Raw genomic sequence first — 15617 nt, 5'->3', positions numbered from 1 at the left:
ATTAAATGTTTCATACTAGGTTTTCCTGTATCCTTTTTTATTAATTAAAATAAAATTATCTTAATTACGGTTATTAGGAAATTATTGTCCATGAATCCATATAGGTATTAAAAAATAAAACATTATAATAGTACAACTATCATTAATACGTTCGCTATTATTAATATTTATATTTTGTGTGCGGAAACTTTATAGTATTAACTTTTTATTGAATTTAAACCATATGGGCAGTATTTTAATAAAAATATTTGTCGAAAATCAGATCCAAAGCCATGGGTTAAGTATTTTAGCTCTGCATCGAAAGATTCTATCATCGACATAGCTGCTCCGGGAGCGAATTCTAGCGGCGGTTGCGGAACTACGTGAGATTCGCGTCCATAAATTTATTTGAAAACAAAATAATTTACGTGTACGGATTTATCACGCTCGGTATTATTGTAAAGATTTCCACTTTAAAATTCGTGTCGGTGTTTCGTTTTATAAGTTTATTTGCGAACCGAGGCTAGATTTTTACACATCACTGGCGAATACTGGAAGACTCCCTCAGATTTCTTTCCATCTGAAGGGTTGCAAAGATCGTACACACGCACTCCCCAACCTTTTACCTCCATGAAGTCTTGTGAAGTTTCTTTACAGAGATTCTTTTATCTGGACCCACGAAGTCACATTCATTGGCAGAGACCTGAAAAATTCGCGGGTTCATTTCGTGTTACGCTTAAATTCAAATAATTATACCCTAGTGCTGCTTCTGTCATTGGTTCACTGTTAATCTGGAGGAATGAGGGCCAATTAGAGACCCTCACTCAATAGAAGTGTCGAATCACAGGCCACCCAGTCGAAACGACTCACAAGTCAGCAGCCAATGAACAGTTGGCATTCGCCAGAGTGTGTAGAGGATATTGGAGTCTATCCTGGAGGTCATTGAACCCGCGAATTTTTCCGGTCTCTATTCATTGGTTTAAGGTGTGTACTAATAAAACTTTCGGTGGAAAAAAAACGTTTTGTTGTCCTCACCAAATATTTGGTTGTTATGTTTGTTGGACGAAGATGTTCCAGAAAGGGCAACAAAACCGTTTTTGTTTTCAGTGCAGTTGTACGCCTTCACTTCCTCGCTCAAGAAAAACAGACGAGTGCACCGTGCTTCACGAAACAATGGCAAGTTTTGAAAAGGGGTGAAGGGGTGGTTCACTATCGATTCGGCGTGTATTAGGCAACTGCTCAGCCATACGGAAGAGCGCATTCAAGCGCCTCGCAAGCTTTGGGAATTGGATGGTTTGATTTTGGGGTTGGGGAGGGGGAGAGGCAAGCCTTCATTCACCGACGGCGGGTCTATTGTGCCGCCAGCTGATAAGCGCTCAATAGAGCGAGCGTGGAGGATGTCATTCGACCGTACAACCGAAAAAAAAAATTTGCAAAAAAAAATTGTCTTTCACTTTCGCCTGTCAATATCACTTGCTTTCGCTCGATTGAAAATACACTCCGTCAGTTCCTTTGCGTACGCAAACTTTTCTTCTGTTCTCAAAAATTTTCGCCCGGGGCAAATTTAAAGTGAGCCGATAATCTCTCAATTACTGACAACGTTTTGAAGTTCTTTGGCTGCTATGGGAGTAAAATTTAAAAAATCTTAATCCAGAAACTAAGTGTGTTTGGGAGGGGTCCGGGTTAGGGAGGGACCTAAGTGCGTCTCAGTCCGAAGCCTATCCCGCCTTAGTCATGCTGGGATTAGCCATGCAGGGAGAGGGTCGCATGCATCGTGTGCTAGGAGGGGATTGGCCAGCCATGGCAGCGATTGTTGCCATGACTAACTCCCCTCACTCTTCTCTCTAGTCTAAACTACTAGTTAAGTTGGGCCCAGGTAAAACCTGCATAGACACAAGTTAAATCCTTGGGCACTTTCATGCGGGAAGCAAGTTTGCATGCATTAAATGTAGGAAAGTACAGGAGACAGAGGGTGGTCTGGATGAAGAGTTGATCTGAGTAGAAAGAGTCTACCATGTGGGGGTTGGGCACTTGGACTCAAGGTCTGTGAAACATTGTTTTTTTTTTGTTTTTTTTTTCCTAACCTAACTAATTACTAAGTGTATTTGGGAGGGGTCTGGGTAGGGAAGACTCTAAGTGCGTCTCAGGCCGAAGCCTATACGCTCTAAGCATGCAGGTTATGAACCATGCAGGAGAGGAAGCATGCATCATGTGCTAGGAGGGGATTGGCCAGCCATGGCAACGTTTTAGCCATGACTAACTCCCCTCACTGACTATTCTAGACTATAACTAGATAAGATGGGCCCAGGTAAAACCTGCATAGACACAGGGAAAACCCTGGGCACTGACATGCGAGATGCAAAATTTCATGCATTAATTACAAGCAGGTTGGTTACGGGAACAGAAGGATGGTTCTGGAAGAAGAGTTGGACAGAGTAGAAATGCTACTATGCAAATGGGCGGGAGCTTGGACATTTTGTCCGCATTTGGTTTGGTTGGTACTGGTCTTTAGGGGCAACATGTTGTCGTTCCCACCAAGCTGCCAGTCAGCTCGCGTACCTAAACTAAAGGAAGGATGTATTGTAATTGTAGTGTACGCACGATGTTTTTGATTGCATTAATTATCGCGAGTATTGGCACTGGGTCATGAACATTGTTCGAAAACGATTTTTGACGCTAAATGGTCGCGGACGGTGCAGAGAACTGTTCCCTTGAGCGGGCTCCACGTGGCGTCGTGCGGCTCAGGTTGAACCCCGCCATGCTGCAGGGATAGGCGGGTCGCGGCGGTAATGATGCTATATTAAATCTATAAAATTGTTCTTGAATAGTTACTAACTTCTGAGCATGTTAATCTAACGAGGCAGAGTACAGAATGTCCATAAAATAAGGTCCCTGTTATATTATAACATATATATTATAACAATTTAATTTTGACTATTTACAACAAATCATATATAAAATGGAAGATAAACAAACCTTTATTTTTCTTTAAAATATGCAATACGTGCACCTTTAGTAGTACGGTTAAAATCCAACCTAAAGTCCAATTCTTCCCACACTTTGGCTAAATAGTCCAGAGTAATGAAAGCAAAAGCCTCTAAAATTCTGTGTTTCAACTCTGGCAGATCATTAGGTAGCAGCGGAACGTAGAAACGATCTTTTATAAAGTCCCGAAGGAAAAATATCATGGCGTTATGTCAGGTGAACGTGGAGGCCAGCGGAAAAGTGCTCTGTCGTCTCGAACTGCCTTCAACATCGGCGGATGGGTTTGCCACATGGAGGATCACAATTGAACTTTAACAGAAACGTACGTTGAACTGATAATTACAAATTCACTCTTGGAAAATTGCAGTACACAAACCCAGGGTTAGCCATTTGGCGTAGGTGGCGCTGCAAGCGAGAAAACAACTAAGCAGTTCTCGCGCATGCGCTTATCTGAAACTGTTTGAGTTACTCTTTAATTGTGACCTTGAACCAAAACTCTAAAAATGCTCACAGTTGATACTGTTAAAATTTATAACTGGGGCATTCTTTTGTGGACATGCTGTACAAACACACCACAGACAACAATCCATTGTACTGAACACCAAACTGTTGGTTGCTAAAAACGTTTGACTATCTCAAACCATCTGCGCCCTGTATGCTGCTTCCTGCAAAACAATTATACGTCACGTCACTGTTCGCGCTTGTGTCTTTGCAAGGTTGTGTTTCCAGTTGTTGTTTCCATGTTTCAGGTTTCCATACAACCCGTTGAATTTATTTATGCCCAGGAATTTCCGAAAATTCTGTACGTACAGATTCAGCAATCATTATTGTCTTGTTTTCAGCAGGGTCTGCGTTTCGGTTACAGCAACCCGCGTGACTACATTTGCAAGCAACGCATCGGCAACCACGTGGTTGTACTAACCATGCAACTCATTATGAGATTTCTCTAATATTTAAGCTTGGATTTCTTTTCTCTTGTAGTTTAGGTACATGTATTTTTGACGTGACAACGTCTAATAAATCGATTAACTCCGGCTGCACCTACGAAAAAGGATTACCTATCGTCACGTTACGCTCATTGTACGCTTGCGCCGTATCTATCTCTCTTCCACTCGATTGGAACAACCATTGATTTGACTTTTTCGAGGCACAAAAACTTGAAACACTCCCATTCGTTTCCTACTTTTCCTATCATCGTCCTATCCTTAACAGAATAACACAGATTGGAAGAAGTTAAATAGCAAACATGTATAAAATTTATAGTTAAAATAATCTGTTCGTTAAAGTAATAAACATATTTGAATTAATGAGTGCAAGTAAAAGTAAATTTATCAATTAAATTGTAGATTTCATTTCACTCCTTTGTATCCATACAAAATAATGATAATTCAATAAAAATGATTCAATATTATTCATAAAAGTATGCAATGATTTCATAAATGTTTTGTTATGACGTTGTCACATTAAACTATCGTCCGTAAATCGACTTTACAGAAAACCAATTTTTTTTAAAACGAAGAATGTCAGAGAAAAACTTTTCATACCAGCCGTCAAAACCCGAAAGCTGCCACTCCCACATTTGCCACGCTTTGACCCTAATCTCGCAATCCGAGTCTGTAGAAACAATTTGGAAAGGAAAGTGCAGATATGGATCTCTAAGACCACTGTGGCTACCTTTCACTTCAAAGCTAAGGTTTCTTTTTTTTTTCATACCCCACTTCTTGATGTTTTCTTTGCGTGCAGAAAATTGCCTCCAGGTACAAGAGAACGGTAGTTTCTTAGCTTCTTGCATGATTCCTTCCTTGAAGGTTCAAAGGTCTGCAGTCGGGAGCTTCTATGATTTTATCATTTTTTTCGTTAGAGTAACCTTTTTTATTTACTCTCGCGAATTTATTTCCGTAGAAAATTGTGAAATTATTTAAAAGCCACATTTTAAACACACAAAACACACAGTATTTCTAAATATTTTTTTTTTGCTCAATCGTACCTTGAGTAATTTAATATGGCAGTAATATTAGATAATTATTTTTTAGCTTCTGATAACCAACCACATTATTTGTGTACAAACATTAGATATGGATAATAATTACGTATTTTTAATATGGCGGTCTTAACGAAGAGTTCAACGATTATGTCATACACTTCCAAGATGGTGAGCGTAACGAAATGCGCAAAGATTCAAGAATCAAAGGTGGCGACCGTTACGAATTGTGCAACAGTGTTTTTAAATAATAAAAAAAATTAATTAAATATTTTTATGAATTTTAAAATTTTTCCCGCTTTTCTAGCATAAAAATTACGGAATTTCAAGATGGCGGACGTAACGATATTTGCAGTGGTGACGTCATAATTAAAAATGGTGGCCATGGCATCTTAATTTTTTTAAGTGTGTTTTAGAGCCGCTAGCCGATAAATAATTTAAGATGATTTTAGTAATTTCGAACCCGATGTCATTTTTAGGACAAAAACGGAAATTTTTCCCTTAAAGCGGGATTTTGTCCCTCTAAAAAGGGAAATTTTGAATCATGTTTGAGTAATTTTGAAGAAATTTGACACCAAATATGGCCGCCATGACGTCACAAATCCAAGATGGCGGTCACCACCAAGCCCGACTGTCCGAAGCCTATCCTCGGACATACTTTCCTACACTACTAATACCATCAATTAAAATTTTTAACTATTCGATAATTTTCGTTAGCGCGACAATAAATATTCAGTATTGTTTCCAAAAACGTAATTCATATATGCAATAATAATCATAGCGATGTGATGTCCGAATTCACAATATTTTTTCCTGTGGTATTACAAAATACAGTATGTCCATAAAACAATGCCCCAGATATAAAATTTATTTGTACATACTGTAAGCATTTTATAATGTTGATGCAATGTCACAGTTAGAATGTTACTCAAACATTTTCAATATAAGCGCATGCGCTAATAATGCTTTGATGTTTTCTCGGTTGCAGCGCGAAAGAATGGCTCTTTCCCAAATTGGTAGAGGTTGAACATGCAAAATTTATTTGGCAAACAGCATGGAGCCCCTCCCCACTGGAATCTCTTTGTACGAGAGTGGTTGAACGTCGAAGTTCATGGATTGATTGTAATGGTCTAGACGACAGAGCTGATTTTCGCTGGCCTTCACGGTATTCTGACATAACACTATACTTTATAAAATATCGTGCCTGCGTTCCACCGCTACCAAAATGACTTTCCAGAGTTGAGACACACAACTGAAGAGGCTATTGCTTCCATTACTATGGACTTGTTAAACAAAGTGTGGGAAGAATTGGACTTTAGGTTGGATATGTCCCGTATAACTAGAGACCTGAAAAATTCGCGGGTTCATTTCGTGTTATGCTAAAATTCAAATAATTATACCTTAGTGCTCCTTCTGTCATTGGTTCACTGTTAATCTGGAGCACTTTAGAGACCCTCACTCATAGAAGTTTTGAATCACAGGCCACCCAGTCGAGACCACTCACAAGTTAGCAGCCAATGAACAGTTGGCATTTTCCCGAGTGTGTAGAGGATATTGGAGTCCATCCTGAAGGTCATTGAACCCGCGAATTTTTCCGGCTTCTACGTATAACTAATGGTTAGAGACCAGAATAATTCGCAGTTTCGATGGCCTTCAGGATGGACTGCACTTTCCCTGTACACTCGAGCATATATCGCAAGTTCATTGGCTGCTGACTTTTAAGTCGTCTCAGTTGGTTTGTCTGTGATTCGATCTTTCTTTGGTTGAGGGTTTAAATTTGGTTGAGATGCGTCCAGATGAACAGTAAGCCAATAGCAAAATCATCTTAGAGGTATATGTATTTGAATTCTAGCATATCGCCTAATGAATCCGCGAATTTTTCCGGTCTCTACTAATGGTTAGGGATACGAAAAATTCGCGGGTTCAATGACCTGCAGGATGAACTCCATAGTTCTACGTACATTCGGTCAAATGCCACCCACCCATTGGCTGCCGTCTTGTGAGACGTCCCAACGTAGCAGCCTGTGATTCGATAAAGCTTTGTTCGGGCGTTTCTAATTGGCCCAGAGTCATCCAGGTGAGTTGTGAGCCAATAGCAGAGGCAGCACTGAGGTGTAACTATTTGTATTTTAGCCTGTCGCTAATTGAACCCGCGAATTTTTCCTATCCCTACTTATGGTGCACGTGTTGAACAGTTGAGAGTAAACCCGGTTAAGTTCACCTTAAATTTGATGTATGGGTTTGGTCTAAACAGTTCTAAATTAAACTTTTATGATATACCATTGAAACTGGGACATGCTTTAATGGACAACCCGTATTGCTTTGCAGCTGGTTTCTAAAGAAATATTTTTGTAAAAGTACAAAAAAAAAATTGTGCACACCGTTAAGCACGCAGGGGCGCACGTGACGCAAACCCTGTAATCTGATTGGCCGACCAGAGTGACATGACGTCACCGGTGTCCGCAGGGGCGATCCAGCCATGGCCGCCGGCGCTAATCTGGACCTTGCCGCTGCGAGGCGTGTGATTTATTCGTCGAACTGGCGGCGATTGTCAGAGCTACACGTCCCCCCCACACACACAACTATGAACAACTTTGATCGATGTTAACCACTAGGATCAACGTGTCGCAGGCTGAGCGATATTGTGTGGGGCGCAACCCACCCTTCTTCCACGAGACACGACATCGGATGGAACCAAATTGAATTCTCGCAGGTATGAGTAGGGCCATGCATATTTCAGCGAAAATACTCCCAGACCAGCTGAAAGTTGAAACACTGTAGCATAGTCTGTGTTTCGTGATTGGACGAGTTTCTTTCAGTTACATGACGATAGTTAGAACACCAATCACAGTAATTCATTGCGAAAGCAAACGCGTCCTGAGTGGCTCAGTCAAAAAAAGGCAACATACTTCTCTCGCAGACGGCCGCCGATCACAAAAAAAGAAACCGCTGGTGCGCGTATACATTGTTGCGGTCTAACAGGCGTTCAGCTTTATTCGCGAAAAATGCCTGCCCGTAGGTACGACGCCAAAGTAATTTCGCGCATTCATTGGGTAACAAAGTAGGCTTGAAACACATATATACACACACACCTGTTTCAAGTTCCTGATTGGACTGCAGTGACACTGATACGCCATTGATGATCCTGAGCCGGTTTCAAACTAGTAGAAAAAGCTGTTACCAACACTGTAATTTTTGTTTTAAATAGAACAGAAGTATTTATGTAAAGTTAAAGATATTTCTAAATGTGTACATTTACATAAAAACAACTGTATCACTACAAATATATAGTGGGTTCGTAGTTATACCGGGTTCGTATTATTACCCGGACATTTATGCTTCGTGTTGTACCAGTATCTCCAATAGTTATAATTAGAGACCCGTGAATTTCGCGGATTCAATGACCTCCAGGATAGACTCCAATATCCTCTACACACTCGGGCAAATGCCAACTGTTCATTGGCTGTTGACTTGTGAGTCGTCTCGACTGGGTGGCCTGTGATTCGACACTTCTATTGAGTGAGGGTCTCTAATTGGCCCTCAGTCCTCCAGATTAACAGAGAACCAATGACAGAAGCAGCACTAAGGTATAATTATTTGAATTTTAGCATAACACGAAATGAATCTGCGAGATTCACGGGTCTCTAGTTATAATTATTTGTAAAGCGTTCCATGAGTAGTTTTCCAGTATTAAATTATCACATAAAAAGCTTGATACAAGAAAATTAAATCCAATTGTTTATTATTCAATTAAATTTTACAAGGATTAAAAAAATTATTTTTGAATAAATATGCAATTAAAATATTAAAAAAATTCCAATTTTCGTAAAAATAGTTATTATTATTTTAAAAAAATGTTTCACATATGCAAAAATAACCATGTGTTGTCATAAGTTACAAAATCTTTCTTGTTTTGATATTACAAACTATTTGTTGGCAACTGGTTTCCAAAGAAATATTTTGTAACTGTACAGAATTAGTTTTTTATGTGCAATAACTATACCTCGAACAGTTAAGAACTGAATATAAGGAAACCCCATTACAACGTGTCTCAAGCGAGCTGCCGATGAACAAGTCACTCCAGAGTTCAATGAAGTTTTCCAGTCCATACTCCTAGACTCTAATCCAATTTCTGTATTTTTACAAAAGATTCCTTTGGAATCCGGCTACCAAGTTTTTTAATCCTGCAAGAATGATATTATAACTTATAAATTAGTTCCTTATTCCTCGTGTAGCGATGTATGATGAAAGGTGCTTGCTCTCCAGAACGCCCGCCGCAGGGCACGCAGGCCCAACCACGCATCAAATCGATTCGATCACTCGATCAATCGATCACTCGACCGCGCCCAAGCGTTCTCGCACGCGAGCCGTTTTTAGTCGACACCGCGTGCGTTCGACGTCCGTCAGATTTCGCGGCAGTAATTAGCGCTTGTGGAGAGAGACGCGCGTTCCCCGCCGGACCTAATTAGCATAACCAACCCCCCCCCACCCCTTCCACCGGAGGCACGCTCCAATCAGCGAGGACATGTTGTGAGTCCTTCAGCGATCTGCTGCGATCAACTCGCTGACCTCCGTTCCTCGACCCGTCATCATTCCAGGATGTTCGCAAGTTGAGCACGTGACGGACGTTTCCATTGGTCCGCCTTTTGTGTAGTGCCCCTCCCCCCTCCTTCTTCCCCAACCCCGCTTCTTTACAACACTTTCGGTACTTTCAGAGCCATGGGTAGGGGTAGGCATTTTTCGCGAATAAAGCTGAACGCATATTAGACTGCAACAAGGTATACCCGCACCTGTGGTTTCTCCCTTGTGATTGGCAGCCGTCTGCAAGAGAAGTCGTTGCCTTGTTTGGCCGAGCCATTCAAGACGCGTTTGCTTCCGCAACTGAATTACTGTTATTGGTGTTGTTACAATCGATATGTATCTGGGAGAAACTCGCCCAATCACGAAACACAGACGATGCTACAGTGTTTTAACTTACAGCTAGTCTCGAAATCTTTTCGCGAAATCTACATTCCCCCAATGCATGGCCCTAACCATGGCCCATGGGTCATAAACAGAAAAAAAAAATTATGTACGTTTACAAAAGATTTTAATTAAGATTATGCCGTCTTTTACACTTTCACTTTAATTCATTCCGGTTATGTTTACGCTAAAAGCAATAAAATAATTACACCTTATTACACGTACCTATGATTATGAAATTTGAAACATAATTATATTTATTTTAAATGTAGTTAACAGAACGTGATTATGCTTAGTATTACTTATGTAAATTTCCAAAAAACATTTTACCCGATGCCATGAATAAAAGATATTGTAACATTGTACAACACATGGCCATGGTTATTCCTTCAAATCAGAAATCCTTTTTTTTTCTAGAGAATATAAATTTTTATTCTAATGAAAATTGGCGCACAATTTTATATTTTAACTGATGTTTCATCGAAGCATAATTTTTTTTTAACCTTGGAAAAGATAAATGAATACCAAACAATTTGACTTTTTTTTTCTTATCGTGTGCGAATTTTATAACGGAAAGCTATTCAGAGAAATGTTTACGGAAAATTGTAACTATTTGAGGAATCGGCACAGCACAAAGCATCAATTTCCGAGTAATAACCCAGTGTCACTGCGTTGTTTTCATGTAAATGTACAAATTCACAGATATCTGTAATTTTGCAGTAATACTTCGCTTCCATTTACAAAAAAAAAAATTATTGCGTAACAAATAAATACTAATATTCAATAAAATTATGACTAATATAAATTAAAATAAGCTTGTTTTGGGGAAAAAATAATGAACATTCGATTTAAATGTTTTAAAAATATTTTGATGATACGTTGAGTCCGTGATTTGGATATCTTCTTCGTTTGAGAATAAAAAAACTTCCGAATCAATCGAAAACTTCAACCAAATGCGAATTGCTGAATTGATGCCTTATTACAGGAAGTGCTGAGATGAATAATGCAATGCTGTATTAATTGGATGGGTGAAAGGCAATGTGGCCTAAATTAAAAAAAAAATAACTTTTGAGATACCATAAATGTTGTTTTGTGGATTTGGTCTATACAAAATTATTTTATATTTCAGTGTTTTGTTTTGATTGTTATTGTTTTACTAAGATGTGTCCTTAATTTTTGATACCCTATTTGAGCTTTTAACATAATCATACTTAATTCTGGAGCAGAAACGAAGATTTGAAAAATTTACGTACACCATTGTGCCTTTCACCAATCCAAATACAGCAGCCTGTATAGAACATTAACACCTTCCAGTTGAAGGGATGTGACGACATTGAAAACGTCACTATAACCACCATTTTTGTGTGATAACATCAACAGTTGAAGGATTGTGACGACATCGAAAACGTCACTGTAACCACTACTTTTGTGTGATAATTTCGTTGGCGTTAGTTTCCATCAAATATTTTGCGTAAGATAAGTTTAAAAATTTTGTTAGAGGATTTAACGACATAATAAGCCAATAAGAAACGTGCTTAGCGAAAACGAATTTTCTCAGGGTTTTGAAGAAAATATTTTTTAAAAAATTGATGTAACATACTAAAAAAGAGTTTTACGACGAAGGCTAGTAATCAGTTTATTAAAATTTTAAGTCTTAGGTACATAATACTATTACAATCTCTTAGTCCATGCAAAGACTTAAAATATAAATTATCATTTAATTTTCTAAAAACCATTTAACGACTTAAGTAACTGATATAATATTTTATAAGCAATAAATATTGTCATTGTGTTATTTCATGTTCTATCATGAACAAAAACTAAAAAAAAAATTTGAAGAAATATTGTTTAGGAAACGAGGCTATTAAAACGAATAACGTTGTAACCACTTCTGTGGTCGTTCCGTTTCTTCGGTTGCCTGAAAAGAGAATTATTTCGAACGTTGAAGTCTGTTAACGGCAGATACTGTTGCCGTCGTAGAAAGATGAGCAGCTCAAGAGATTGTGGTTTTATTTTCTCAGGACAGCTCAGGGAGTAAATTGCTAAATGATATTTTACGAAATGGCGAAGACGATTTCATTTCTCGCTTCGTAGAAGGGACAAGTTACAAATCCCGAAATACGTATTAAATGAACGCTCGCAAATGTTCTCAGGAAACCTTATTGCATTATTTTTAATCGCTTTAATGAGAAGTGGGCTGCAAAATATATTTATCGGATGCCAGTCCTTTTGTAAAGGGGCTGTTAATTTTACAAACTTAGTTAAAAAGATTTTAATCCTGATTATCTTAAAAATAATTGCTTTCGTCGCAGTGTGCGTCCGCTCAATTAATTATGTTTGGCTAAAAAAAAAATACGTTTTCTTAATTTCACGTCGTGAGTAAAACAGTTGGATTCTCCCCGTGTAAGTTTCACTTGCCAGCATAATTAAATAAAAAAAATAATACAAGCTTTTTCAGGACAGGCATAATTCTGACAAAATTATCTTCATCATTATTTATTTTACGTTCAATAGAGATATAATATTAAATAAAAGTTCTAAAATAATTTTTATTAATGCCAGTAGACCGTATTTATATATTTATATAACAAATATTTTAATGCACGAAATTATTCGCTAGATATTATTGGGCTCGAGATTAAAGTATGTTTATTTAAATATAAGTAAAACATATACATATGTAGATTTGTAGATACGTAGAGCAAATTTTATGATTATAAATTTCGTTTTCGATGTAGTAAATTCCCTGCTACTTTCAGAATTTAGGAGATAACTCATATATTTGTTTTGCAGGGCTATATTTTTATCACATTTGGTTTATTAGAAAATTTAAATGTGGTAGCCTCTCTATCTAAATGTAAATATGTGAGAACATGTATAAATTCCTCTTTTGACTCGGATTTCAAATGCATTATTTTTAATTGACTGTACAAAACTAATACTAGTAAAGATATTTAAATCTATTCCAAAAGTGACATTTTCTTAATAATAATATTAATAGATGCATTTTGTGATTATTACAGTGAGTATCATATATTATTATTTTATTTGTATTTTTTCATACTTAATCGTTTTTTAAATTTTCAAAAAAAAATAAGTCAATTTTTTAAATATTTAATTTATAGGAGATCAGTTATCGATATGTAGCCTATTGAACTGATATATAATGTTTGTTTGTTTGTTTGTTTGTCCCGTATGCGTTCCTATACCATAAATGCGATTGCGATAAAACTTTTGTGCGTTGTTGTGTGGATGCCCGCGAAGGTTACTGAATTAGAAAAACCAATTTTACAATATGTGGCGCGCGAGGGGTTTCAACAAATGTGTGTATTTCATACAAACTAGCGGAAATTCGTGTGTTTTCGTAGTATATGTGCACAAACATGGCAGAATTAAGTTCAATTAAATATAAAATAGAGATTGAGAGATATAGAGTAATATAAATATTAAAATAGATATAAAGATAAATAGAGAGATGGCGAGAGATAGAGAAATAAAAAGAGGTATAGAGATAATGGTATATATATATATATATATATATATATATATATATATATACAATCGGACCCAACAGACGTTGTTTTGTTCAAACATTTTAAATTTGAAAATTTACAGGAAATTTCCCTGAATATAATCGCAGCACCATCTTCCGGGTCGAACTGAAATAAAAATAAAATATTTTTGAATAATCGATAACGCGACCACAGCGCTTCCGACCGGATCCTATGTAAAACATCGAACGTTCAACAACAACATTAATTTAATTAATTAATTAATTACAAATATTATTTATCGGCTTGAATTGTGAATCTAAACAATTTTTAAATCCACCTGAACACACACTTTGAAGTGGACCCGACAGACGGTGTCCTGTTCAAACGTTGTAAATCCAAAAATCATAATTTAAAAAAACTATAAATTAAAAAATATACAAAACTTCAATTTTAAATATACTTTAAACTATAATAACTATAAGTAATTTAAATTATATAAATGTTATAATTTATTTTACAAACTTATATTTTTATTTTCAAAGTGACATCAATACGTCATAAGTTGCATAGAATAAAATGAGAACTAACAATTTAAAATTGTAGGTTAAGTTAATTGTTATTGAATGCACGTCTAAACATAATTAAAAGTAATGAAAAATCGTGTTAAATACTCACTTTGATACAGCACCTTACATATTTTGCACATTTTAATATGTAGGATAAAATGAAAACTGACAATTTGGAGGTTAAGTTGATTGGTATTGAATTCACGTGTATACATAATTAAAATCACGAAAAATCATGTAAAATACTCACTTCAATACTGCACCTCACAAATTTGCACCTATATTTTTAATTACACTTTAAAATGTTATTTCAATAAATAATAATATAATAATCTCAATAACCAATTCTATTTTAATTTTAATGTAATAACAACAATTCATAAAATGCATCCAAAGATTAACAACAACACATAAATAAATACACAACACACACACATATATATATATATACTGTAAACCTAAACCATTCAAAGATCAACAACAATTTATAAATAAAAAATTAATTAAATAAACATTTTCCAGTGGACCAAATTGTGAATCTAAACCATCCTCGAATCCCCGTGAACTCACACACAAAATTTCATCAAAATCGGTCCAGCCGTCTAGGAGGAGTTCAGTGACATACACACGCACACAAGAAATATATATATAAAGATAGATAATGAAATAGAGATGGATAACGGTATATAAATATAGATAAAGATATATATATATAAAGAGATATTAGAGGGACATATTTAGATATATAAAAAAAGTTATATAAAAGAGAGATATAGATAGGTAGTATGATATATAGCGAAGTGTACATAGAAATAGCGAGAGGTAGATATATCATATAAAAAGATCTATATAGATATTTAGAGAGGTATAGAGATATATATAAAGTGATATACAGTGATGCTTTGTATATGTGTACCTACATTGAACTAAACATAAAAAAAATTAATGAAACATCGCAATGCATGCCGAGCATTAAGTTGTATATATGTAACGAAAATTATTTTTGTTTGTTTCTTATACAAATCTACCGCTTTACTCCGATCTTGATTATATTTTGACATTCTGACATTTGAAATACGAACAGAACTTCAAAATGACTTGATGAAATTTAGTTCACTTTGCATTTAAAAATAAGGGTAAAATTACTGGGTATAGTTGATTTCTAAAAAATATCCTGGCCACTGTTTATATTAGATAAAACAAAAAACATCCCCTTTTCTCACACCTTAAAACCAATATTTATATTTTTTTTTACTTTTTAATAAAATTTATCTCATTTTGTGTTAAAATTAAGGAGGAGGGAATAACTGTCTTAAACTAATTTAGAAAAAAATTGGAATATCTAAAAACCTCCCCATTTCCTTTCCCACTCTTTAAGACAGAAATTTGGTTCTCTTTTTTTAGTTTACTCACACGACATTCAAATAAGAATAAAATTACTTTTCAACATAAAATGTAGTAAAAGTAGTAAGATCACTGCCTGCATGAGTTTTTAAAAACCACCCAATTCCCCTTTTTTATACCTGAAAGCATAATGTTGGTGAATATATACATAAAAAACTAAGCATAATTTTTGTTAAAAACAAGAGTTAATTCACTGCTGTATATGATTTCAAAATAGCTACTCCCATTTTTCTGTCCTCATGAAGA

Source organism: Bacillus rossius, chromosome 17 (assembly GCF_032445375.1).
Source record: "Bacillus rossius redtenbacheri isolate Brsri chromosome 17, Brsri_v3, whole genome shotgun sequence".
Taxonomy (NCBI): Eukaryota; Metazoa; Arthropoda; class Insecta; order Phasmatodea; family Bacillidae; genus Bacillus; species Bacillus rossius.
The sequence above is the reverse complement of the archived record's forward strand: the minus strand, read 5'-3'. Positions refer to the sequence as shown.